Below are 25533 nucleotides of genomic sequence, written 5' to 3' on the forward strand. Positions count from 1 at the left end.
CACGATTCCTACTCCAATCAAATTCACATTTATACAGATCAATGTTCGACTCTAACCAGCTCTACTGCGGTAGTTATTCCGTCGATATCATTCTGCAAGAACTTCAAGGTCAGTCACGTCACAACATCGACAGGGTCTGAACTTGCCTTCCTTCGTAGCGCAGTGCTTTATGTGGACCAGCAGGCACCAAATCAATGGGCTATATCCTGTGACTCAAAGGCCGCCGTACAGTCACTCTTGTAACTCTGTGCCGCAGCCCACATGAACAATTGGTAGCACAGATATGATTACGCTGCCATCAAGAGGAGGGCAGATGCCAAGACATTGTATTTCAGTGCCTGCCTGCGCACTGCACCATCACGGGCAATGAATGTGCCACCAAGCTGCCCATGAGTCACTTGGAGCACGCGAAAGATCCTCGATATCATTGTCGAGATCGGATGCAGCGCGGCACATCAGCGGTCTTACGCATTATATAACTTGAAGTAAATGGAATAAGTCGGAGTTTGCCAACCATCGCCTATAGGCCATGGACCCACAGCTGCAATTACCACTTTTACCGGGTTTTAACCAATGAGAACACCCATAACTGTGCCACCTCCGAATAGGAGTTTCTTTTGCAATAGTATATTCATTCATAATTGGAATGACGGAAAGTGCCATTTGCAGGACATATGGTGTCGAGGAAACCACCAAACATTTCTTATGTGACCGCCCCAGATTCGAAGATACGAGGAGTGCGCTTCGGATAGCTTTGGGTCCCTTAGATGACATACCTTTTACAGAGGAGATCTTTGAGTCCGTGGCCACGTGCGTCTGCTACGTGCAAGGCTACAAAGGCGCTGCTGCGTTTCTTTTTTCTTTTTGAAATGCACCAGTCTGTTTGACCGTCTGTGGCTAACTTAGCGATGAACGCTTGACTGTGAAACTGTGCAAACTGTGAACTTCTCTCTTCTTTATCTTTTAATCCCCTTTCCCCCCCTTCCCCAGTGCAGGGTAGCCTACCGGGTTTAGCCTGGTTAACCTCCCTGCCTTTGCCTTATGACTTCTCTCTCTCTCTCTCTTAAATCTGCTTTATGATTTCTATTATTTAATGTTCGGCTAAAGCGGTGCCTCTTATTCAACTATTGTATTATGAATTTCGTGTTTATTTACCTGCCCTGTGACGACCCTCGGTTCAGCACTATTCATAAATAAGTAATAAATATTGTATCAATATAACCACTTTGTTGGGAGGAGGCTAATTGAGAAAATTTTTGCATTGCAGTAGAAATGGCGCGCATTCATACTTCAAGAAAAAAATAACCGCAAATTTATTGCACAGTCACAATCGCTATATATTTTATTCTAAGTGATGACATAGATTTCCGTTAAATACCTGTTTGTTTCTTTCATGTTAATTCTATATTGTTAACAGAAGTTGTTTTGTTTGTGTGATACATGACACACCGTGCTTTAAGATGATCTGCATGGGAGTACCTGGATGCTTGAGTATACTACTGCAGTAGTGTCTCTAGTATCTAGGAAATATTTCTTAGCAAATAAAAACCCATGAGCAGTACTTCTAGTGAAACGTTCCTTCGAATTTTGTAATTTTCGCTTCTGGTGCTTAATAATATGCGCTCTACGTTACCAGCCAGCCTGGTTGGTAATCCTTGCGCTGGCTAAGGTGCAATGAAATTTTAACCGCCGAACACCATCTCTGCTTCTCTATCACGAGCCACTACTATCTGCCAGTTCTAACGCCCTTTAAAAAGACACCAACGAATGTCAATGCCTTACTTTACTCTCAGCCTTTTAAGTTCTTCAGGTCCCCGTCAACATGAGGATCGTCTTTTGTGATAAATTAATGTACCCGACTCTCTGCGTAGGCCACTTAAAACGCACCGATCCAGATTTCATTGAAGCGTGAGCTATGAGAGGAAGCCAACGTGCTGAGTCCACGCCCGGAGGCTGGACTCAGCACTGGGGCTCCCCTTTTTTAGCGACGGTTAAGTGCGCTGGAAAAAACAGAAATTTGCAGGCACACGCAGATGCTGTAGCAGCCATACATAGAATGACGCAGTAGTACTGGTGTGAATCTGTACATTTTAGCTGCTCAATGTGCCATCGCATAGTTGGGATGTTGGGGATGTGTGGGGAGTTATTGCATTATTCGCTGATGCAGGAATTATTTCATGAAGACGGGTGGCCACTCGCTGTTGCTAATATTGAAGGTACTGTAAAACATTCATTTCAATCCTTAGATTATCATAGCTCTTTGGACATTTTATAGTACTTTTGCCAAACAAGTATTTCTTTTATAGGTTTTGGTGGCAAATGGTCTACTGCCGTCATAAAGGCTTCAATGAATTTAAACACTGAACAATGTTCTAGAAACGTTACCTCTGCGCACATACGTGTATGCACCTGCTCAGCAGTTAGTAGCCGTTAGTAGCAAAAAGAATTTTTAAATCATTGTATTTTATCCCTGTATTTATACATCGTTCAATATAGTAGTCATGATTTGCGTGTGCTGAAATAAACAAAACACGCTACACAATGCTTGGCGCAAGATATAAATAACTAGTATGCTGATGTAGGCCTTATTTCTAGAGCGAGTGTATTACAATGTTCAACTTACACATATATTTGCGAGCGCTACGGTGTTTTTAGCTGCGAGTTTTCGGTGGAATGTGCCCATGGACACTCAAGGCAAAAAATAAACACGCATACTGCATCTCATAGAAAACACAATAGAGTGCATTGTATGCAAGTTTTTGAGCAATTCTATATCACTAATGGGGACGCCACAAATAGATGAAGAAAGACGCAGTTTCGGCCGAAAGGCGAAGCAGCGATTACGATAGCAAATGGTAGTTTTATCGGACGCATAATGATGTAAACATTGGCTTACAAACTAAATTACATGCGCAGAGGTAAACATGAAACTAGCCGTCAAAACTCGCATCAATACGGAAACTCGCTTGCAATACGCTCGAGTGAGGAAGCGCGGCCGCAGCAGCGAGCGAATTGCCCTTCGTGCTGTCTCTCTCTTCAACGCGAAGTAAACGTCGAAGGCACAACGCATAAGAAGCTACCAGAACTCGGCGAACTTTGTCGACATCGCAGATCGCTTTGGAGATGAGGCTGTCGTTGCTATAGCGAAAGAAGTTTGTCTAAATAGACTACAAGTTAGAACTAAACCGCGGTGAGCATTCTTGAATGAACGCGAGCACCAGTGATTACTCTAGAATGCACGATGAACAATCTACAAATGACCGACGCTATTCAGTCAGAGATAAGAGTTTGACAAACAACTATTGTGCTTGCTGCTTTCATAGGGTTTGCCTGTTACTTGCTTTTCTGGGCACACGTTTGCCCAATAAAATGGCAGGTATTGTGACACGCAGTTGTACCGCTGTCTGGGTCCTTACTGGCATTACAACGTGACAATATAGCGAATCCGGTAGATTGTATGCGCAACATTAAACTGTAGCAACTGTTGTTTGTTGAAAAATATGAGCTACAGTCAATGTTTTTCCTTCTTATTCAAATGCAAGTATATACGCATTACGTAAAGATACCCATCCTGTGGCATCTCTTCTTTTATGTAAGAAACATAAAATAAGTATACATCCTATTCTTGACCTTTTCCACAGAATCACCTATTAAACAGATAGACATACACTCTGTATCGAGAACTCCCCTCTCACTTCCTGACAAAAAAAAAAGAGAAACCGCTAACGGACCTATTTCCCATCCTCATTTACTCGTAAACAGAAGTCAGCCGATAATTCTAATGACATTTACAAACAATTGAATGGACAGTACTGCCAAAGGTTATCCTGTTAATCTCAACAGTTACGTATTCAGAAACATTTACAGCCTGGCCTCTGTAGTTGTCAAAATTTCATCAAATTATTTCAATTTTTTGCAGACAACTGCGCAAATTTCAATATCGCGCTTTCTGTGTGGGCACAAAGTATGTATTCAGCAATGCTGTTCTATTTTCAGGATTATATTCTTAGGAAATCGCCGGAAGACGGGACATTATGATAGGCGTAGTGATTTTGATACTCTGCGTAGCCTTGACGTCACTGTGGCTGATTGCGAAGAGGTGGATGCGAACATATCGTCTTCCGGCCGGAAAGAGACTGCCACCCATGCCACCAGCACGGTCTATTCGCGGGCACGTAGAGCTGAATAGCAAGACCTTCCACTACACCAAAGCAATTGAGTGGTCGAAAACTTACGGCCCGGTTTTCAGGTAAGTAGTAACGAGTGCGGACTGACGGGGTGGGGCTCTGTCGACAAAAAGCTTTCTAGAGCGCTATGCTTCCTTTTTTCTTTTTGATTTTGGTTAGACGAGGACCTCGTCAATAGAGCGCATGTGTAGGTAACAGGTGTGTGAGGCGTCCTTGTAATGCATGATTTGGCAACTAAAGAGCAATGTGATGTTCTTTCTCGATTGACTAGTGCTAATTTCTTCGAATGTTTTGTTTTTTACTACGCTCCCCATCCCCTAGAGCACAGCAGCCAACCGGAGGGTCGATGTGGTTAACCTCTCTGCCTATAATTTTGTATTTTCTAGTTGGTTGGTTGCTTGGTTGGTTAGTTACGGCGGTTATGGTGTTGGCTTGCCAGTCTTGGCGAGCAATTGCTCCGCGTGCTCGTGTCTTTTGCTGTTCAGAAATTTGTTACTACGTACCTACGAGTTCTGTGTTGCGCACATAAGCGAGCAGAAGGCGTGAAATCTCCTTACTCAAGGAATGTAATCTGATACACACGCCTTTGGGAATTCCCTTCTTCGGCGGTTGTAAAGTACGAGGTGCTACCCAAAATCTCCGGGAATGAAGTCGTAAAAATATGTTTACAATAACGCCTAATTAGCCTTGTCTTATTCAAAGTAGTCCCCTTGAACATGTATACAGCGATCCCAGCGTTTCTGCCACGATTCCATACATTCGTGGAACTCTCCAGGTGACAGTGTGTTGAGGACCACCTGCGATTCCAACAGGATCTCTTCAACAATGTGAAATGGACGTCCTTTCAGCCTCAACTTCAACTTTAGGAACAAGAAAAAGTCACAACGGGCGAGGTCAGGTGAATAGGGTGGGTGCGGAAGTACTGTGATTTGTTTGGAAGTCATAACTGTCGAACGAGGGATGTGTGAGTGGGCACGTTGTCGTGATGAAGTAGCCAGTTGTTCTTCCACCTCTCCGGACGTTTGCGACGAATGCTCTCTCTTAAGCGGCTCAAAATGTCACAGTAAAACTCACTGTTCATCGTTTGGCCAGGACGTACGAATTCCTTGTGGACAATTCCATTTAGGTAAAAAAAACAATGAGCATGAACTCCACATTGCCACGAACTTGACGCGCCTCTTTCGGCCGCGGGGAATTAGGCGACTTCCATTGCGACGACTGCTGTTTGGTTTCAGGATCCTAGCCATAAACCCATGTCTCATCCCCAGTTATTACACCGGAGAGCAATGTGGGATTGTCTCCGACTTCTTGCTTCAGTTCCATACAGACAGAAACACAGTGCAGCTTCTGTTCATCACTGAGCAGTCTTGGCACGAATTTTGCAGAAATGCGCCTCGTGTTGAAAATATCTGACAAAATTTGCTGAACTGTGCCGTACGATTGTCCTACAATGTCGCATACATCCATTATAGTTAGCCTGCGATTTTCAAGGATAGTCTTATGAACTTCCGCTACCGTTTCTAGGGTTGTGCTCGTTGACGGGCGTCCAGAACGTTCATCGTCGTCAACACACATTCGAGCCTGTTTGAATCGTACATGCCATAAAAACGTCCTACATCGGCTCATGGCGTCGACTCCAAAAGCGTCCTCTAGCATACGATGAGTTTCTGCCGCAGTTTTGCCAAGTTGAAAACAAAACTCCATGCAAAGCCTTTGCTCCTTCGAGTCTGCCATATCGGTTGCTAAGAAATGCGCCAAATCAGTGAAACATTGCGTCGCAAAAGAACACCTCGCAAAACAATGCTTCTTCTTAGATGCAAGTCGTTCGCCATACTGATCCGCATGTATACAGCTAGCCACATCTAGCGGTGGAAATGTGTACTACACTCAGTTTGCCCGCGCTATTTAAGTTCCCGGAACTTTCGGGCAGCTCCTCTTAGAGTGTCGCTCGATATTGAAGCGCCTGCAGTACCATATGAAGTGTGCCCCTTCACCAACTTCCTTACATCTTATTTTCTCTCTCTCTCTCTCTCGTAATGAATGCCTGTTGAGTAAGGGTGGGCGAATAAAGGTTCGAATATAAATCACCTAATGCTCACTTGTTCGTAGCCTTTTTCTAAAAACTACTCATTACATTGCAATATTTGAAACTAACAAAACATTTTGAAACAATCACCTAAGAGTAATGTTACTGCTGTCAATGTGTTAAACATAGTAGCGCAAATTATGAGGCGGTAAAAAACAACTGTTTTTGAAGGAACGCAGAACCAAAATGGAGAATACAATTTATGATTTCGGTTTCGCCGCGAGAAGCTACATGACAACCTGTGACTTTGCTAGTAGTTGTCAACCGTTTAGTGCTTTGAAAGTCTGGTTATGTAGCATATTTAACGTCTACGCTGAGACTACTCATGTTTTTCAAGCAACTGGCCCTTTCAGACGCGTTTATAACACACCAATCCTTCAGCAGCTTTCTTCCCTACAACTTCTGATCATTTTTTGACAGCCATTTAATAAGCATTTTTTGTAAAGCTTCATTTTATACAGCAGCCATCAGTTCTCCGAAATTTTGTGTGCAAGCAGTGCCTGAGCATTTGGACAGGATATTTGTGCGGTTTTTATTAACAATTGGTGATCTTCTGGCGAAGACCTATTCTTTCTACTAAGATTAGCCATGAAGGCCGTCTTTATTAGGATAGTCATTATAGGCGTGTGACCTAATTATACAGAGATAAATATCCCTGCTGCATATACGTACATGTGCAAGCATTTTACTATTCAACAGTGGATTCGATAGTCAATACTTAGTTTTCATATTCCGTTCATATTCGAAAAAATTGATATTCACAAACGTTTAAATTGAAAGCAAAGTAATATAAAAAAGGAAAAGAAAATGACAGTTACACTCCTTTTGTATATATCAAAGATTTTTTTGTATTATTTATAGAAGTGGGGGAATATGTAATTTTTCGAGCGTGACTAAAATACGAATAGCGAATATGAAATATCGAATTCAATATCAAATAATCAGATGTTGACGCATTTCCTTAAGGCAGGGATCTTAATTTCCATATAATTAGGCACCATACAAGTACTGACTAGTGGAAACACAGTTAACTATCTGGGAGTATTACGATGAGTTCTAAACACAAGAGTACTAATTGTCAATCTAAACAAGCTGCCGTAATAGCATCTTAGCATCTTTAGAGCCTGTAGGCGAACAAGCTTTCTAAAAATGAAAGGCTGGTGTATGAATAGCTCTCCAAAAACTCTAAAAGAATAATAAAATAACTTCCGCGATTTCGCTTGTCAAAACTACAATCTGATTATGAGGTACGCCGTAGTGGGGGATTCACTTTTACTACCTGGAATTCTTTAACGCGCACCCAAAGCACAGTACAAAGGAGTTTCCGCATTTCGCCCTCATCGAAATGATGCCGCCGCTGCCCGGATTTAAGCCCGAAACCTCGTGCTCAGCAGCTCAACGTAGTATCGACTAAGGAACCACGGCGGGTACTAGAAGTAAATAGTTGCCGAAAAATAATTAGAAGTTGTGAAAAAATAAAAGCTGCTCATAGACTTGTCTGCTGTAGAAACGTGTAAAAGGGCCTGTTAGAAGAAAAAGATTACTGGTTGTAAAGCAAAAAAAAAATAAAAATAAAGGTGCAATATGGCGAGACTGTTTTGAATACTAAATAGCAAACAACTACAAAAAATCACAGATTTTTATGTATAGTGTTCAGCTGCGAAACCGAAAACAAAGCTTGCAATAAACGCCTTCGCAGTCTGCATTGTTTCTAAAACTTCTGGCGTTGTTTCGCTTGTAGTAACTTGCCATACTTTGTTTACCTGACTGATGAAAGTAAGCATAGTTTAACAGTTCATTTTTACAAAATATCTCGTTAGTGTGAATGTTTGAAAGCAGCAAATACTAAATTTTCGAATACGAATCCCAATATTTTGAGTGTAATATTAGATTTGTGCTCGAAGCTTTGAACATTCGCCCACCCCTAGTGGTTTTACGTAATGCAGGTGATCAATTTCAGTAAGTTGTCAGTGCCAAAATAGTGTGAATTACGCTCACTCCGTCAGGTTACTTCACAAGTGTTTCGACAGGATAAATTTGACTGAAAAGGCGGGCGCCATCTTGCCATGTATTTCTCCTCTTCGGCTTTGTAACCACATTGCACAATGCCCGTCTTGCCAGTCTTGCAAAATGGCATGCCTGCCGCATTTTTGTTGTGCATTCTCGAACCGACAAAAGCTCCATCGTCTGCTCTACAAGTAAGGATTATGCGTATATAAATAGTTGGCAGACTTCCGCAGGGCCCCTAGATGCGACGAACACCGGCGTCGCAGTCTGTTTTACAAATATCACTGCTGATTTCTCGAAGATGTTACGTCTGAAAGTTCGGCCATCAAACAATATCCGTCTGGCATGTTCATCGGTTGACTGGACGCCAGCACTCTTCATTACCGCATATTTTCTTTGTTTTCCCGGCATTCCATCTTGAACGAAATGTGAAAGGGAGTAGGGGTACGTTTTCAATTTCCCTTTCATTGCAAGTTGTCCTCTTTGGAAAGTTCCCCAGTTCAAGATATGTATGTAGCCTCTTTTAGCGATAGTGACTCAAGTGTTTTAATAGCTCGGGCCACAAGGTAGGCACTGGCTGATCTCTTGCGGAGCAGAGAGCACGCGTCACTGGACATGTGCCCGAACAGGCAATTTTGGCACGGTGAATCTGATAAGGGTATGCTACCATTCTTAGCAAGTCCCCTAGAATGAATGTGTCAATTTAAAACAAGGCGTGGTGAAATAAAATAATTTAAAAGTAATATTGCGAGCACCATTCCTATACCTCAAGAACTTTCCGGTATATGTATCTACATTCCCTTTCTCTATCCGTTTTACCATCAACTTTGGTCTTTAGCATATGTGACACTGGGTATGTGCAGCTCTTGAATGAACCTCTTTGACGCCGACTTGTGCTATTAGTAAAAGATATTAGTATAAAGTCTGCTTTGCGCATTATGCGATCATTCCTCCTCTCGTTTATTTCCTTCTCCTATGTAAAAGAAGTGACACGTTTATACAAGTCTTGGGATTAGGCTTGTCCGATTCTGGTGTGGATCAATCCTTACCAGTAAAATATTGTTTCAGCTGATGTACTTTTTGTAGTGTCGCCCTAAATGCCTAAAGCCTGACAGTATTTGGTATAGCAATTTCGACATTGTGACTTCAGCGAAACGATATCTTTCAGTTATGGTTTCTTGAAATGCGTACTGCGCCACGTTGTGTCACAGCAACACGTTCTCGCTTTGCTCTAAAGAAGAGTGCATTGCATTCAATTACATTTTGACAAAATAATGTAGAGTATAAATAGAGTACTACGTGACAACAGTTTTAAAGTTTGGTGCATGTATATGTCACTGAACGTATACATGCACCAATTCTCTACTGGTCAATTATATACTGACCTGTATAGTACCCAGACCAATCAGGCAACCTTCATTCAAGGTAGTGATGAGCAGGATACAGAGCCTCCTTCTATAACTAACAATGACGTTATAAGGGCATTGCAAGACATCACCCGCGGTAAAGCTGCTGGAGAAAATGGAATAACAGTAGATTTTATCAAAGGTGGAGGAAATATAATGCTTAACAAACTTGCTGCCCTTCATATACAATGTCTCACGACTTCAAGTCCAGCAGAGAGCTGGAAGAGTGCCTACATAGTTCATAAGAATAGAAACGTTAAAGAATTGAAGACTTATCGGCAAAATAATTTGCTTTCCATTTGGTATAAATTATTCACGAAGGTAATTTGAAATAGAATCAGGGCAACACTTGCCTTCAGTTAATCAAAGAAACAGGCTGGCTTCAGGATGGAATATTCCATGATTGATCACATCCATGTCATCAGTCAGGTCATCGAGAAATCTGCGGAGTACAATCAAACTCTCTATAACTCTTTCATAGACTATGAAAAATAATTTGATTTAGTAGAGATACAAACAGTCACAGAGACATTGCGTAACAAAGGAGTACAGGAGGCATACGTGTATATCTTGGCAAATATATACAAGTATTTCATAGATAAAGTAAGAAGTTACCTATTAGGAACGAAGTCACGCATGGAGAAACAATCTCTCCAATGCTATTCACTGCATGCTTAGAAGAAGTATTCAAGCTCTTAGACTGGGAAGGCTTAGGAGTGAGGATTAAAGGTGAATACCTCAGCAACCTTCGGTTTGCAGATGACATTGTCCTATTCAGGAACAACATTGACGAATTACAGCAAATGATAGATCACCTTAACCGAGAAGGTGTAAGAGTGGGGCTGAAGATAAATGTGCAGAAGACAAAGATAATGTTCAATACCTTTGCAAGAGAACAATAATTCAGGATCGCCAGTAAGCCTCTATAGTCTGCGCAGGGGATCCTGATCATGAGAAGGAAATATGCAAAAGAATAAAAATGGGTTGGAGTGCATACGGCAGGTATTACCAAATTATGACTGGGAGCTTACCACTGCTGTTGAAAAGAAAGTGTACAATCATTGCACTTTACCGGTGCTAACATATGGGGTAGAAACTTGGAGGTTAACGAAAAAGCTCGAGAAAAAGTTCAGGACCGCATAAATAGCGATGGGACGAAAAATGTTAGACGTAACGTTAAGAGACAGGAAAAGAGCGGTGTGGATCAGAGAAAATACGGGGATAGCCGATATTCTAGTTGACATTAGGAGAAAGAAAGGGAGCTGGGCAGAAAACAAGGTGGGGTGAAGAAATTAGGAAATCTGCAGGTGGAAATTGGAATCAGCTAGCGCCAAACAGATTTGTAGATCGAAGGGAGAGGCCTTCGTCCTGCAGTGGACATAAAAATAAGGTGATAATGATGATAATATGTCACTGTATATGTTACGCGGTATATGAAACCCTCTATATATCAACTTGGTCGAAGTAGCAAGCATGCGAAATTCCAGAGTTCCGGGACAGCCTTCTTTCTTAAATCCTGGGAAAAAAAGTGCCCTTTAGGTTGCAGTAGACACTCCAAAACAGAAAATTAAAGGTCCCGACGACAGGGAGGCCTGATGCGTGTTGAAGACGCTGAGGAATGATGCTTGCCGTTATCGTTCTGGCGCACAAGCAAGAAAGTTCGACTGTTTCCCTAAAATGTGGCCAATATGTGCTCTCAACGTAATGTACGTAGTAATTTATGTACGCCCTGATGAGGCGAACCAAGCCATGATAACGTTTCTGGCTTTGAAGCGCTCTGAGGAAAGGAAATGCATATGTGGAGTGCCTGCGCTCGCGCTATCTGAAGTGTGATGCACACCACAGGACCGTTGTGTCCCCCAAGTCAGAGGAACAGCACTGTGTACAGCTGCACCATGGAGACAATTGCATATTTTTACACACGCTGAATTAGGGAGAGTGGAAATAGATGCGGGTGATAGAGAGAGAAATAGAAGGATGGGAGACAGAAAGGAAGGGGGTATATAGGATGAAGCGAGAGAATAAATAGAGCACAGTCCCGGGCACATATGAAGGTGCGCCACAAATACACAAAAAATGCATGTTACCTATGGTCTTGCAAACTAACATACGTATAGTGGCCAGTATGAATTACTTTCGTTTTTTGTTTCAAGTTATGCAAGGCAAAATCCACATAAATGCATATATGAGTGTAAGAAGTGCGACCGCAATTTCATGTTTTCAATGTGTGTTTTTTTTGTGCAGATGCAGACTTGACTATATAGAGGTGGTTTTTATGAACGACACAGAGAGCATAAGAAAATATATAAACAAGAACGAAGTCCTTCAACGTTCAGAGTCAGTCATCAAGGGAAGGGACTACTACTCAGGCAAGTACATTGCCGACGAGGCAAAATAGCTATAAAGGCTGAAAGCTGATTCAACTTGCAGTAGAAATTGTTAAACTCGATGTGTTCCTGAGTGAATTGGGGTGTGAATGGGGCAGTGTCACGGTACGCGGCACTTTTTCGCGCCATCTCTCACGTCAGCATAGAAGGTGGCACGTCGGACTGCTTAAAATTTCCGACACTACATTTGATATTAGCTCACATTCTTGGACTGAGTATGCCCACGGGAAGCGCCTACATTTTTATACTTCCCTACCTTTAGCATCGGTGCGCATATTGGGACTGTATATACTCAGAGTACTTCTAGGGAGCCTCTGTAGAGGGTGGACGGGTCTGCATTCTGCTTTTGTAGCAGAGAATTTTTCCACGGGGCATGACATGGTTGCCGACGCATAAACACCACCGGATGATTCGGCGACTCGGTGTACTTTAAAGGTTGAAACCTTGCTAATTTAAATACAGTGTTTAAAATTTCAATAAATTTTACGGTCACACCGCGTTACTTTGCTATAGGCTTTGCGTCGGACGGCACTCAGATGTGAACCCGGGCTTAGCCAAAGCCCCTAGGACACGGCCCGGGTTCAAAACAGGCGGATTTCGACTGCAGAGAAGTTCAAGCGATCATGAACGAAGTTTATAACAATGAAAAGATGGTACATAGAAACATGGAAAGCGGACGTGGCATCAAACTTGGCGGCAGTCGCCGCGACAAACGTGCAGCGCCTGGACGATGAAGGCGCCCCTGTTCGATGAAATGCGCCGACCATCTCGGCGCCTTCCCAAGCGACCTCGTTAACTGGCGGCTACAGGACTACAAAAAAAGTTGAAAACACGCTACATCATAGCTTTCAAACTAAAAGGAAACGCCAAGAGAATTCCTGACAGGAAGCGTTAGTCGACGATCTCTCATGTCAAGTAACACTTCCAGTGGCATGGGAGCACCGACAAGCACTACCGAATGAGGAATCTGAACGCGTCTGGGAACGAGTCGTCAGCCGCAAAAAGCGTCAAGCAACGATTGAAGTGACAAGCAGAATTGTAGAGAATAAAAAGCTTGAAGAACTCGTCTTCAGCCTACACGCGACTAAACGCAGGAGCGCGTCGGAGCTTGATCAGCGTGAGGTGTGCCCCGTGATTCAGGCCATGGCGGTTGACATGGAAGTCCGTAAGCATACGACTATTCGACTGAACAAACTATCCAACAATCTCATGATCCGAACTTGTGATGAACTTTAGGGTAGATTATTGCTTGGACTATCAGTAATACGTATGTGGAGTCAATCAGTTCAAATCTATACGGCACCAGGTACGTACAACCGGAAAGCCTCGTGGCGTAATTTATGGCTGTGCGGGTGATGGAACCCACAACTCTGTAAGGAAAGCTCTATATTGTGAAATAGTGCAAAATATTCAGTAAGACCGATGGGCAACGCAGGTGCAGTGCTTATCACATGTTTCCAACACCACTCCGCGCGTATTCAAATACTGGAACTATACCGCGAGGGTGACTGAGTATGCGTGGTATGTAGTAGATGTCGGTGTGCTGGACATAAGCAAACATAAGCCCATTGCCTTCACAATGCAAAGATTACCATAAGAAGAGAAATGAAGGGATCCGCACAAGTCAATTCCAACGGCATGGAAGGACGAAGCGGGACAAGGGAGAGGTTGCCGTGGCCTCGTGGGTGCAGGCGTGACGTTTCTGTCATTGGCAAGGCGCGCCAGAAGCGACATACTTGGCAATGGCTGATCAGAGACTCCAGGACCAGCGACTTCGCATTCTATTGTATGTCTTGTGAGAGCCGAGATCACAAGCCATGGAATCGTCGAGAAACGATCCCACAACGTCACATTGCAGAGAACGTCGTTTCACGGCGACCCAGTTGTTGTCAGCGATGTGATAAATGTAACGCGCAAATTTCGCAGTCTTGGCAGCAGTGATGGCGGCGAGTGACATGCCTGCCGGAATCAGTTGCGGTTGCCGGTGACAGTCACGAGAGTGTTACGTACGGCGACATTCTTGGCGAGCAGAACGTCTGTTACTGGGGATAGCACGTAATGGCCATCAGCGACAGGAGGGTTCGAGACCATGGCGATATACATGGCGGCTTGCGGGGGCATGCGCACATAGTCGAGAGAGCAGAGACGGGCCGAAGGCGTGGTTTGGGCATCGGCCAGGAGAAGTAGTTCGAGCTGCAAGAGGCCAGTTGCACAGTAAATTAAAGCAGAATGAGTTGTTTCCAGACCAAAGTCCAGACCAAGTATAACGTCGTACAGACATTGCTCAAGAACGGCAAATAAAACATAAGTTGGGTGACTGGCGATGGTGATGCGGGCGGTGCACATGCCAAGGATGGTGGGAGTTCCTCCATCGGCCACGCTTACAACGTGGGAAACAGCAGGTGTGACCACCTTCTTTAGGCGACGGCGAAGACCACAGCTCATGACAGAAATAGAAGCCCCGGTGTCGACAATTCCAGAAATCGTCACGCCATCAACGTCAACGTCCAAGACACAGCGTCGAGTCGGCAGAGTAACTAGAGGGTTTGGGGGCAGATTCGTCGATGCAGCGTCACCTCCGGGCGCTGCATCGTTTAGTTTTCCGGAGTGAAGGAGCCACGGTTGCTCGGCGACGGGGCGCGGCGAGGTGACGGGGAACGGGAAGACGGATGGCGGTACGGTTGCGAACGCGACTGGTGACCTCTAGGTGACGGCGAGCGGCTGGACCATGTCATGGCAGCGTCAGAATTGTAAGGGTGTGCCGCAGATGGTGGCTCAAAAGGGCTACGATCAAGGCGGCGAGCATGGTCAAAGGATGGAGTACGTTGCGGGAACGACCAGCGGTTACAGTAGCGAGCAACGTGCCCGACACGCCGGCAGTTAAAGCAGATATTCCGATCGTCTTCAGTTGGCCAATCAGCAGGGTTCCGAGATCGTGGAGGGAACCGTGGAGGGAACCGTGGATACCGAGGGAACGATGTCGGGGCCCCGGAAGCGGGTATAGGCCTGACAACGGCACAAGCAGCGTGAACCCCGAGATTCGCGAGTTCGTTTCGCACGATGGCTTGGACGAGGGAAACCATTGGTGCGCTCGAGTCGCCGGCGTTAGAGCTGGTAAAGAGGATAGCGGGAGCCATTGCCTCGATTTCGCGGCGGACAATCCTCGTCAATTCGGCCGACGGCGGCGAAAGGTTACATTGTGGCCGCTCTTCACACGAAGACGTTGCAGCGATGTTGGGAAGCCGGGCGAATGGTCGTTCAATACGGCGGCTCTTAGCCGGCGCGAAGCGCTGACACTCCTCGATCATGGCATCGACGGTAGCACAATTTCTGCACATCAGCAAATTGAATGCGTCGTCCGCTATCCCTTTCAGGACGTGGCCAGCCTTGTCAGACTCTGACATGTTACTGTCAGCTTTACGGCACAGCGCCAGTACATCCTGTGTGTACGACAAGTACGATTCCGTGGACGTCTGGGCGCGGGTTGACAGCTAATGCTTCGCAGCGATTTTTCGACTGGAGGCCTTACCGAACAGGTCACGGAGCTTTTGTTTGAATGTTTCCCAGCTCCCAAAGTCGGCCTCGTGATGGTCATACTACAACTTCGCCATTCCACTAAGATAAAACACCACATTGGCCAGCATGACTGCCAGGTCCCAGTGGTTGGAATCGCTCATCCGTTCGTATAGCGTAAGCCATTCCTCAACGTCGATACCATGGGTCCCGTTGAACGTTCCAGAGTCTCGGGATGGACTACCACAATCGGGGTCCACGACGAAGAAGCAGATTCTGGTTGGTGTGCCATGATGGTCGCACCGCAGCGCCGACCGCTTCGGAGCTCCGTCGTCTGGCGAGAATACCCCGCACCTCCCACCAATGTTTGACGGCGTGTCAAATAGATAAAAGCGGGTCAATATTTATAAACAGGGACGGTTGGCAGAGATGGCCAAGATGGCTGAACACGCGCAGCGTCCCCCGGCGATCGTCGTCTTCTTCCTTGATGCAAGGAGGCGGCCCGTAACAATATAAAGGCCCATCGTTATTCTGGGAATTGTGTAAGTTGCCGACGAAGTCAGGCATCTGGGGGTGAAGGGGAAATTCACAGGTGTTCAAAAATAGTCCAGCTAAGTGGGTCAGCACATTAGTGAAAAACAATGGGTATTTCTAACCATGTTCCATCTCAAACAACATGAGAAGATTTACGCGTGATGCGGGATGTACAGATGGCGGCTATGACAGACACCGTCACTACGCTAATATTACGCTTATGATATATATATATATATATATATATATATATATATATATATATATATATATATATAACTGCGGCTGGGTGGAAGAAACAGCGCTATTGCAGCAACCAGGCGCCTAACCAGGCTGGCTCGTTGAATGCTGCCACTGGCGTTGCAGGCGTCGCATCTCTTTAGTGCCTGAGATGTGACTGACAGGAAACCGTGTCCATTAATCCGCGCCCAATGAAATATTAGTTAAGGTTCGCGTGACGCTTACTGCCCGTTCTGCTCAGACAAATGAATGCACACAACAGCTCATGAGGAACGCTATACTTCGGGTTTGGGAATGATCCTGAGACCCGATGGAAGGCAGAAAAAAAAACTTCGGCAGAGACAGCTATGACGGCTTGCGTGGGGCAGTGCGAAAGCATTAGAGCGTTTGTATAGACCTCAGAAGGTCATCAAAGCGGGCATTTTATACACTCGTGATTTTGCGCGGCCTGCTCCCCGTTGTCTGCGCCGTCACGTGTCCAATGCGGCATGCACAATATCACACCTTTTCTCCGCGAAATGGGTACGACGTGACGGGTGAAATCACGCGCGCACTGGGCATACCTTAAGAAAGCCAGAACCGTGGCGCTGCTGCGGCCAGGGGGAACGTGCTCGTCTCGCAACCCGGAGGCCCGGGTTTACTTCCGACTAAGGCCCAGATGTACCAAATTTTATTTTCGAAGCAATTGATTTACTGTGTTTCCACAAACCTCCCTGAGAAATGTGACGTCCATCCGAGAATTTCTGACCTGTTTTTACTCTTGGCGGCGTCGGCCATTTTCGGTATTAGGTTCCGGTTGCGCCCACGGATTTTCGCGTAATGAGGCACATGACGCTTTCGCATTAAAATACAAAGCCTTGACTGATTGAGCGAGAGTGTTGTAGGTGCGTGGAGTTCGCTTCGTCATTTTTAAGTCGAACACAATCCGCGTCTATAGAATAGAGTTTAGAATAGCGTTTATGTGGTTTACGTGGTTTATGGTAACCTACGTTATATGGTGTGTTTTACGTTCGAAATGTTTACTCAAACTAAAATATAGTCTTGTAGAACTTTGCTACAAACATGGTTCCTACTTGAGCCTGCTTTGTCGTGATGGCTACGCTTTCCCTCTCGTTGATTGCCAGTAACAATTGAGATGAGTTTTCGCTTCCTCTAAACTCACCTGAAACGTTAATTATGAGCGCATAACGTGTACACTTTCTAGAACTATGTGGCGATTCCGGCATCCGTACGCCTAACGAGACGCGTTCGCTAAGAAACAACACGAAACACGCTAACTGTTTGTCTTGCCTTGGATACGTTTGGCACGAGGCACCCAAATGTGGGATATCCTGTCTTCCAAGGTCTGTCTTACGTTTGCGTACCCACGGGTAAAAGTTCAAAGGCTGGAAGGGACGCGCATCTGAATGTCCCGCAAATATGCTTGCGTTTAACCTATACGTAAGGTGACAAGCGGTATGCTAGAACGGTCTATTCTCTAATCCGGTATGCGCTGTCGGTAGCGGACAGTACGATGAGGCAGTGTCATTGGCGTATTCACCTCGAACGTCCATATAATTGTTACCGGAATAAAAATGTTTATTATTGCGATAGAAATTATATAGGCACTCCAAAGCGGATTTCTGCCGTCGCCGTCGCCGTGAGCTCCCGTATGACGCCAACCGCGATGAAATCGTCGCCGCGCTCCGGACGCTGTATGTGCCAGTGAAAGGATAGTGGTGGTGGAAAACTTTTATTGAGACGCCCGGAAGTAAAGAAAATTAAAAAGCAGCGTTGTGGGCGGCCTTCAGGCTACCGGCTGTGGCGTCCAGGCCGTGCCTAGGCGCGACGTCCTCTGCCCAGGTCACCAGCCGGAGTTGGAGATCCCGCTCGGTGCTGGACAAAGCAGCCTCCCACTGCTGCGGACTGGTTAGGTGCCAAGGGGGGGGGGGGGAGGGGGCAAGTGCGCCGGACTGGAGAATAAGATGTGATCGTAATTGGTGCAGGAGCTGTCACATAAAGGGCAGGCCGGCGAGTACATCCCGGGGTGGAAGAGGGCAAGACGTGCAGGAGTAATAAAGGTGTGGGCCTGAAGCTGGTGCGACAAGTGTTAATGGTGCTGGGAAAGAGATTTGTGCGGTGGGGGGAAGGTGAGGCGAGATAGGTGGTAGTCCAAGATGATATCGTGGTACGTGAGGAGCGCGTCGCGCGTATCCATTCCCGGCGAGGGCAGGCTTGCTCGGTCAGTCGAATCGCGAGCGATGGAATTGGCAGTCTCGTTGCCAGGATGGGTCGCGTGAGCGGGTACCCAGATGATTTGGATTGGGCGAAAGGGAACAGTGTCGGAACGCAAGATACCGGAGGCCGGGGATGCCACCCGTCCAACCGCGTAGTTGCAGACTGCAGGCTTGGAATCACTGAAAATCTATTCCGCGGAGGTTTGCGTGATGGCCAGGGCAATAGCTCCCTCTTCGGCTTCGACCGAGGTCGAAGTGTATACTGAAGCAGTAAGAGTTGGTCGGAAAGAGTTGTAAGTGACTGCAAGGGCATGAGCTGGGTAGTGGCGGTACGGGGCGGCATCCACGTAAGCGACGGCGGGTTTCCGTTCGTACTGACACCAGACACGGAGGCTCGCGCTGCTCTACGGGACGGGTGGTGTTCAGGGTGCATATTCTTAGGGAGGGGATTAACGGTTAGCAGGGAGTAGACGTGGGAAGGGATGGGCAGTCAGGTGGGAAGAGGGGTAAGAGGGGAGAGTTTAAGGGTAGAGAGAAGTGCGCGACCAGGCCGAGTGCGGGAGAGACGGAGGAGCTGGGCCGTGTGATGGGCCTCATACCTCTGTAAGGGAGTTGTGGAAGCCCATCGACAGTGACCGAGCCGTTGAAGTAGATGTGGGAAGAGACAGGGCCGACTTATATGCCTGGCGAATGAGGCTGTTGACTTTGTCTTCTTCGGTGCGCGAAAGGAAAATATACGGAAGAGAATAGATAAAGCGGCTGAGAACGAAGGCCTGGACTAGGCGGCGGAGGTCGTGTTCGCGCATGCCGTGGTGACGGTTGGCAATGCGGCGTATTAGGTGGATGGTCTGGTGTACAGTGTTTGTGAGTCGAGTGATGAGGGTGGTGTGCTTGCAATTGGACTGAAGGAAGAGTCCGAGGATGCGGAGAGTAGAGACGAGGGGAAGGGGTGTGCCGTCAAGGTAGACTGTGAGTGGGGAAGGCGACAGGGGGGCCATCCCCGAGGCAGAAGGAGCAAAAGCTCCGATTTGGCCGGGGAGCAGCTCAACCCGACAGACCGGGCGTGAGTCGCCACCGCGTCCACGCCCGCCTGGAGAGTGGTCTTCATGACGCCCAGATTGCTGGTGGTCACCCATAGGGTGATGTCATCGGCATAGAAAGCATGAGACAGAGTTGTGATAGTGCGTAGTGCACGTGCCAGCGGGAAGAGGGTGATGTTAAATAGAAGAGGGGACAAAACAGAGCCTTGAGGAGTACCCTTGTTGCCAAGGGAGAAAGAAGGAGAAGAAAGTGGGCCGTACGAGATTTCGGCTGTGCGGTGGGCGAGAAAAGCGGTCATGTAAGCATGGACACGGGGTCCGACATGAAGGGAGGAGAGAGCGTCCAAAATGGCGGTGTGGTGTACATTGTCGAATGCTTTGGTAAAGTCCAGCGCCAGGATAGCTCGAGCGCGTTTGTGGTGGGAGGGGTGTAGGACACCCTCGGAAAGCTGAAGCCTGACATCCTGGGTGGATAACTGGGGACGAAAGCCGAACATAGAGTCCGCATATAGGTCATGATGATCCAGATAGGTCTGTAGGCGACACAGGATGACGTGCTCGAACAGCTTTCCGAGACAGGAGGTGAGAGAGGTGGGGCGGAGGTGCTCGAGGACAATAGGTTTACCGGGTTTGGGGATGAAAGAGACACGTGCATGGGTCCAGGAGGAAGGAAGAGTACCAGCCTGCCAATGCGTATTGAGAAGGTCAGTAAGGGTTTCGAGGGAGGGGGTATCTAGGTTTCTGAGTGCCTTGTTAGTGATGCGCCCCCCCCCTCCCCCCCCGGGGCCGAGGTGGTGCGGAGCGCGAGTAGCGCCGCACGAACATCTCCCAGGGAAATGTCCGCTTCAAGGTTAGGGTTGGGGGAACCGGTGTAGGCGGGAAGAGTTGTAGGGGGGTTGGTGCAGAGGTAGCGGTCCCGGAGGGCCGCCAAGAAGTCAGTATCGGTGAGTGGGGAGGAGTGAAGGAGATGGGATATATCCTTGCGCTGGGAAGCTTTGGTGTCTGTAGGGTCTCGCAGCACCTTGAGAAGTCACCACGTGTCGCGGAGACCCAGATTGCCAGTCATGCGGTCCCATGTCTGGCCCCACTGTTGTCAAAGAACAGAGGAGCAGTGCTCCTCCATGTCCGAAGCGAGCCGGGCCAAACGGAGGCGCAGACGGCGATTGTATTTCTGAGCCTCCCACCGGCGGTGGACAGCGTGATAGTCCTCCCAAAGGTGCAGTAGACGGCTGTCTGCCGTGGTGGAGTGTGGTGCTGCAGGGAGTGTGGATGTGGCAGCATGGACGTCTGCCAAAAGGGTCTCAGTACAGGCAGAGACATCGCTGATAGGAGCAGAGGAGGAAGTAGAAAGACGAGTGGAACGGAAGCGGTCCCAGTCAACTATCTGGGTGAGACGAGTAGAAGTGCGAGCAAGAGAGGGTAGAGGGAAAGGGGTGCGGAGGATGTAGTGATCGCTACCGAGGGAGATTCCCGTATTAGACCAGGTCGGATCGGCTACATTTTTGGTGAGGGTAAGGTCCGGATTGGTGTCTCGTTGGACACCGATTCTGGTGGGGCGAGCAAAGTCATTAAGGACGAAGAGATATTGGTTGTCGATGAAAGAGCGAGTGGCGCTTTGCGGAGGACGAGTAGTAGAGGGGCTGAAGAGGCTTTGGGAGGGCTGTACACAATGAGAACAAAGAGGCTTGCCTCAGTGCGACGGCGGGGAAGGATTTTGAGGAGGAGATGGGTACAGTCTGAAACGTCCAGCAGCAGCATGGCAGCAAGGTTACGGTGCACCAGCGTCGCAATGTTTTAGTGGGCCTCAGAAGAAGGATGAAAGGTGGTGTAGTCGCGCAACTTCACGGGAGCTAGGGGTTCCTGGAGTGCTAGCACAGAGGGGAGAGTGTCGGGAGGGATGTTCCGGAGGTGGAGCTGCAGGGTGCTCCGCTTGCCGCGGAAACCCCGCGCGCCTTGAGGAGCGCTGGTGGGGGAGCCTGAGGCTTAGCGGTGGCCGGAGGTGACGATGCGCCGTTCCGGTCGAACCGGAGCTTGCACGGACGCGAGCCCGTGACATGGGCTCCCTTGCACTGGATGCAGCAGGGGACGCAGGTCGGGGGCTCGACTGCCTTGTGAGCCTGGCGGCAGCGGTGACTGAGGGTGGACTTGGGCTTCGTGCACACGTCCGCGCAGTGGCCAGGAGCACAGCAAATAGTGCAGGCCTCTGCTTTCGGGCGGAATGGGTGGCAGCGGTAAATCCCGCAGTTGAAGCCGATGAAACTGGGGAGTGTTGTAGTGCCGACGAAGGTGATGAGGATGGATTTCAAGCGCCCCATCTGGCGTGCGTCGGCGATGGCGTAGAGATTAAGGGGCGGCGATGGATTGACATTCATGGAATTAACATTCATGGATTGTAGATCTTGGACGATCTCGTCCTGGGTTTGGGAGTCCACGGCGTTGTATATGATGCCGCGGAGGGCGTTGTCGGGTGCTGCCATGTAGGCAGGCAGGGGGTAAGAGGTGGGACCCAGCAGGAGTTCCAATACCCGAAGGTAGAGACGAGCGCGGGGCTCAGATGGGGTGCTGACAGTAAGGGAGTTGTACGGATTGATCCATACACGGTCGGCGGTGCGGTCAGTGGCAAGCGTGCAGAGGATTTGTAGCAGGGCTCCGTTAGTGGTTGTGCGGAGGTCAAGCCCCCCTCCCCGTCTGAAAACGATTTTGAAGTCCTCTGCTGGGAGGCGAGGGATGGGAGCGTGACGACAGAGAGTGGTAGTGCTGGGGGTGGCGGCTGGCGGTGGAGTAGGGGTCTTGGGTGGGGGCGAGGCAGGCGGCGTCGAGGCGATGGCCTGGTGGGCCGCGGCTGCACGGTGTGCTTTCACGCCACGGATCCATCGTGAGTCGGCTTCTAGCTCAGCAGGGGTGATGGAGACGCCTTCGACTTGGTATGCCATTTCGGCGGCTTGGAGGGCTGCGAACGGTTTCGACGGAGGCGGCGAAACCGGGCGGCGTCGGCCGCAGGTGTGGCGTGGAACGCAGCTGCGCGTGGCGCAGGCGCTCGGAGTCGAGCGTGTCGCGCTAGGCATAGCTCGTCGGTGGCGTGGCAGATTACAAAGAAAGGTTCGAAATGGTCGAAAATGAACGGAATCGGGCTCCGAAGGTGTCAAATGGATCCTCTCACCCTTCACGGATGCGTTGGTGAAATTTCGTGAAGAAAGGGTGCAGAGCTGCGGTGAAACGGGCCAAGAAGTACGGATCCCATGCGAGGCACGTCCGTTCAGCGTTCCGCTCGCGGCGGCTCGTATCCTCAAGCTCTGCGAATATTTAGACCGCCCAAATCCACGTGTCGTCATCTGCACTCCGGCCCACGCAGGGCTAGGTGGTAACGAGGCTGCCGATGCACGCTGGCAACCAGGCTGCCGGGACCCGCCTCGCCCTCTATCGCCTGACGTTCCAGAACCTAATCCGGTAACTTCCTTTCGAGACATCACGGATATGTACAAAAAGGTTGTCGCAGTTTCACCTGAAAGGCGAAGCATCAATTGCGATAGCAAATTTGTAGAGAGCTATACGGAGTAATGATAGTAGCTTTATCAGATGTATAAACTTCGACATGCAGGAGCACCGGCAACACGCAGAACTGTTGTCGACGCCGTCGCCGTTTTGCCCGCGCTCGCACAAAAGGCGTGCGGCGTTGGTGACTGTTGCCGGAGCCTCTGATATAAATAGGCACTTGGTGCCGCAGCTAAACGTCGCCTCCCTTCCCTCCCCTCCCCCCCCCAAGGCCATTCGCTCGTCGAAAGAAGGCGCGTTTGCTCTATATATATGGTGACTGTAAAGGAGGAAAGAGACGCCTACTTCTCCAGCCCTTAAGGGAGCACGGCGCAGAACGCGCGTTTGTTCTCCGCCGTGCGTTCACTCCCCGTGAAAGCGCGCGTCCCTTACACACTTTCACTCGCACATACAGCGTTCGGTGCGCGGCGACGATTTCATCTCCATTGACGTCATACGGAACCTTACGGCGACGGCGACGCCTACGGCAGAAAGCTGATAGCGCCAACCTTTCCCTTTCCCTCAAGAACCACTTATCATCATCCATATAATTGCTATCGCAATAGAACGAATAGGCTCCGATTTCGGCCACCGGCACCGGGCCTGACTAAGGCGGAGGAACGCTGGCTCTTACGTCTATACACCAACACAATATTCTGCCCGGCGATACTTAAGCATTTCAATCCGGCCTTCTCCGGGAAATGCCCGCACTGTGATCATCTAGATGTTCGCGGATCCTTTCCACATGGTGTGGGCATGTACCTCAAACCCGGCGGTCCCGCCAATCCCCTCCCCTCCCCCCCTACCCGAGAGAGCTGGGAGGCTGCCCTGCTCGGCTGCTCGACCTTGGAGGGCCAGAGAGCCCTCGTGGCCAGGGCACGCGCCGCTGCGGAAGCCACAGGGGTCCCGGACTAGGGACTCCTCGTAGAGTTTGTAAATGGTAAGCCCTAAAGGCTGTCCCTATCTCTCACTTGTAAATACAGCAAATAAATGTTTTTCACCACCACCACCACCAGTGAAAGGGCGCGAGGGACGTGCGCTTTCACGGGGAGCGAACGCACCGCGGAGAGCAAACGCGCGTTCTGCGCCGTGCTCCCTGAAGGGCTGCAGAATTAAGTCTCTTTCCTCCTTTACAATCACCATATATAGAGAGCAAACGCGACTTCTCCCATCGCGCGAAAGGCAGTGCGGGAGGCGAGATAAAAACGTTGGGAGGCGAGAAGGTGGATAAGATTTTCGACGCTTCTCGACGAGTGTCCCATTCCGATCTCGTCGAAAACCTCCGAGCCATCCCCAGAGGCACTGGGAACAGTCACCAACGCCGCGCGCGTTCGGTGCGAACGCGGGCAAAACGGCGACGGCGTCGACAACAGTTCTGCGGGTTGCTGGTGCTGCTGCATGTCCAAGCTTATACAGCTGATAAAACTATTAACCTTACTCCATATAGCTCTCTAATAATTTGCTATCGCAATTGATGCTTCGCCTTTCGGGTGAAACTAACATTTTTTGAACAAAACATCAGGTGTATTATTACCTCCTTGTTTGTTCACATCGCCAGCACCTATTATGTGCACTCTTGGAGTTCATCTGCATAAGTGTTACCATTATTTGGATTGTATAACGGTAATAATCATTTAAGCCGTCAGCTTTGGCTACATTTAAAGGGGTTAAACTTGGTGAAAAAATAACATCCGTGAATAGGACACGTCGCTACCAACATTTAAGACAAATTTTGCATTCGAGCGCACCGTGGGCGGCTAACGAATAGAAAGAGAAAACATCATTTTCTCTTACACAGACTTTCAGTACTGGCCTTGCGCATATTCGTTTTGGGGCTGCCGGCGGCTGGCCCGTGACGTCAGCGGGCAGATTTTAATAGTGCGCTGCTCTTAGCCGATAGCTGACATAAATCTATAAGCGTGTGTAGATCAGTGCATTTCTTTGTGTAGTTACTGTGTATACTTAGCGATACAGTTCACTAAATAGACTGAAATTAGGGACAATCTGCGTTTCGAATTTTGACAATTCCGGAATTCCGGAAGAACCTGACAATTGTCTGCTGACGCTCGGCCGCACCCGCGCACTCATGAGAATGAAGCTTTAGCCATACTGCTTATTGGCATTAGAGACATCGGGTCTCCCTAATTTGTAATTGTTTTGAATCAGATAGGAGGGGCACTGTTTGAGCAGTCCGATAGCTTCAAACCACTCGAAACCTGAGATCATGCAGACCACACGACCGCTTGCCAGCACGCGCTCAGTGCTAGCCTTTCCTGGCTAGGCGTCTTAGCAAACATCTCATCATAGTGTGCCATTGATAAAGCTACAAACTGTGTAATTTGGATGTAGTACTATTCTTGGCTGAAGCTATGGGCAAAGACAAAGC

At 48.3% G+C, this 25533-nt stretch overlaps 1 protein-coding gene and 1 long non-coding RNA gene across 4 annotated transcripts in view; one reads left to right on the forward strand and one right to left on the reverse strand.

Annotated features, from left to right (window-relative positions):
* The window catches only part of LOC119457336 (uncharacterized), a 43468-nt gene extending 31416 nt beyond the window's left edge, over positions 1-12052 (forward strand). For 2 of the 3 annotated variants that reach the window (XR_007468042.1, XR_007468041.1), the window contains exons 2-3: positions 3997-4249; positions 11931-12052. This is a non-coding gene — a long non-coding RNA (uncharacterized LOC119457336). Of the gene's footprint in view, positions 1-2080; positions 2217-3996; positions 4250-11930 lie in introns of those variants that run through there. The other variant, XR_005193195.2, reaches the window with a different exon arrangement.
* Positions 1-25533, reverse strand: part of LOC119459200 (cytochrome P450 2C23-like) — a 331343-nt gene that overhangs the window by 187808 nt on the left and 118002 nt on the right. The gene's annotated exons all lie outside the window — the stretch shown is intronic.

This window comes from Dermacentor silvarum, chromosome 7 (assembly GCF_013339745.2).
Source record: "Dermacentor silvarum isolate Dsil-2018 chromosome 7, BIME_Dsil_1.4, whole genome shotgun sequence".
Classification (NCBI taxonomy): Eukaryota; Metazoa; Arthropoda; class Arachnida; order Ixodida; family Ixodidae; genus Dermacentor; species Dermacentor silvarum.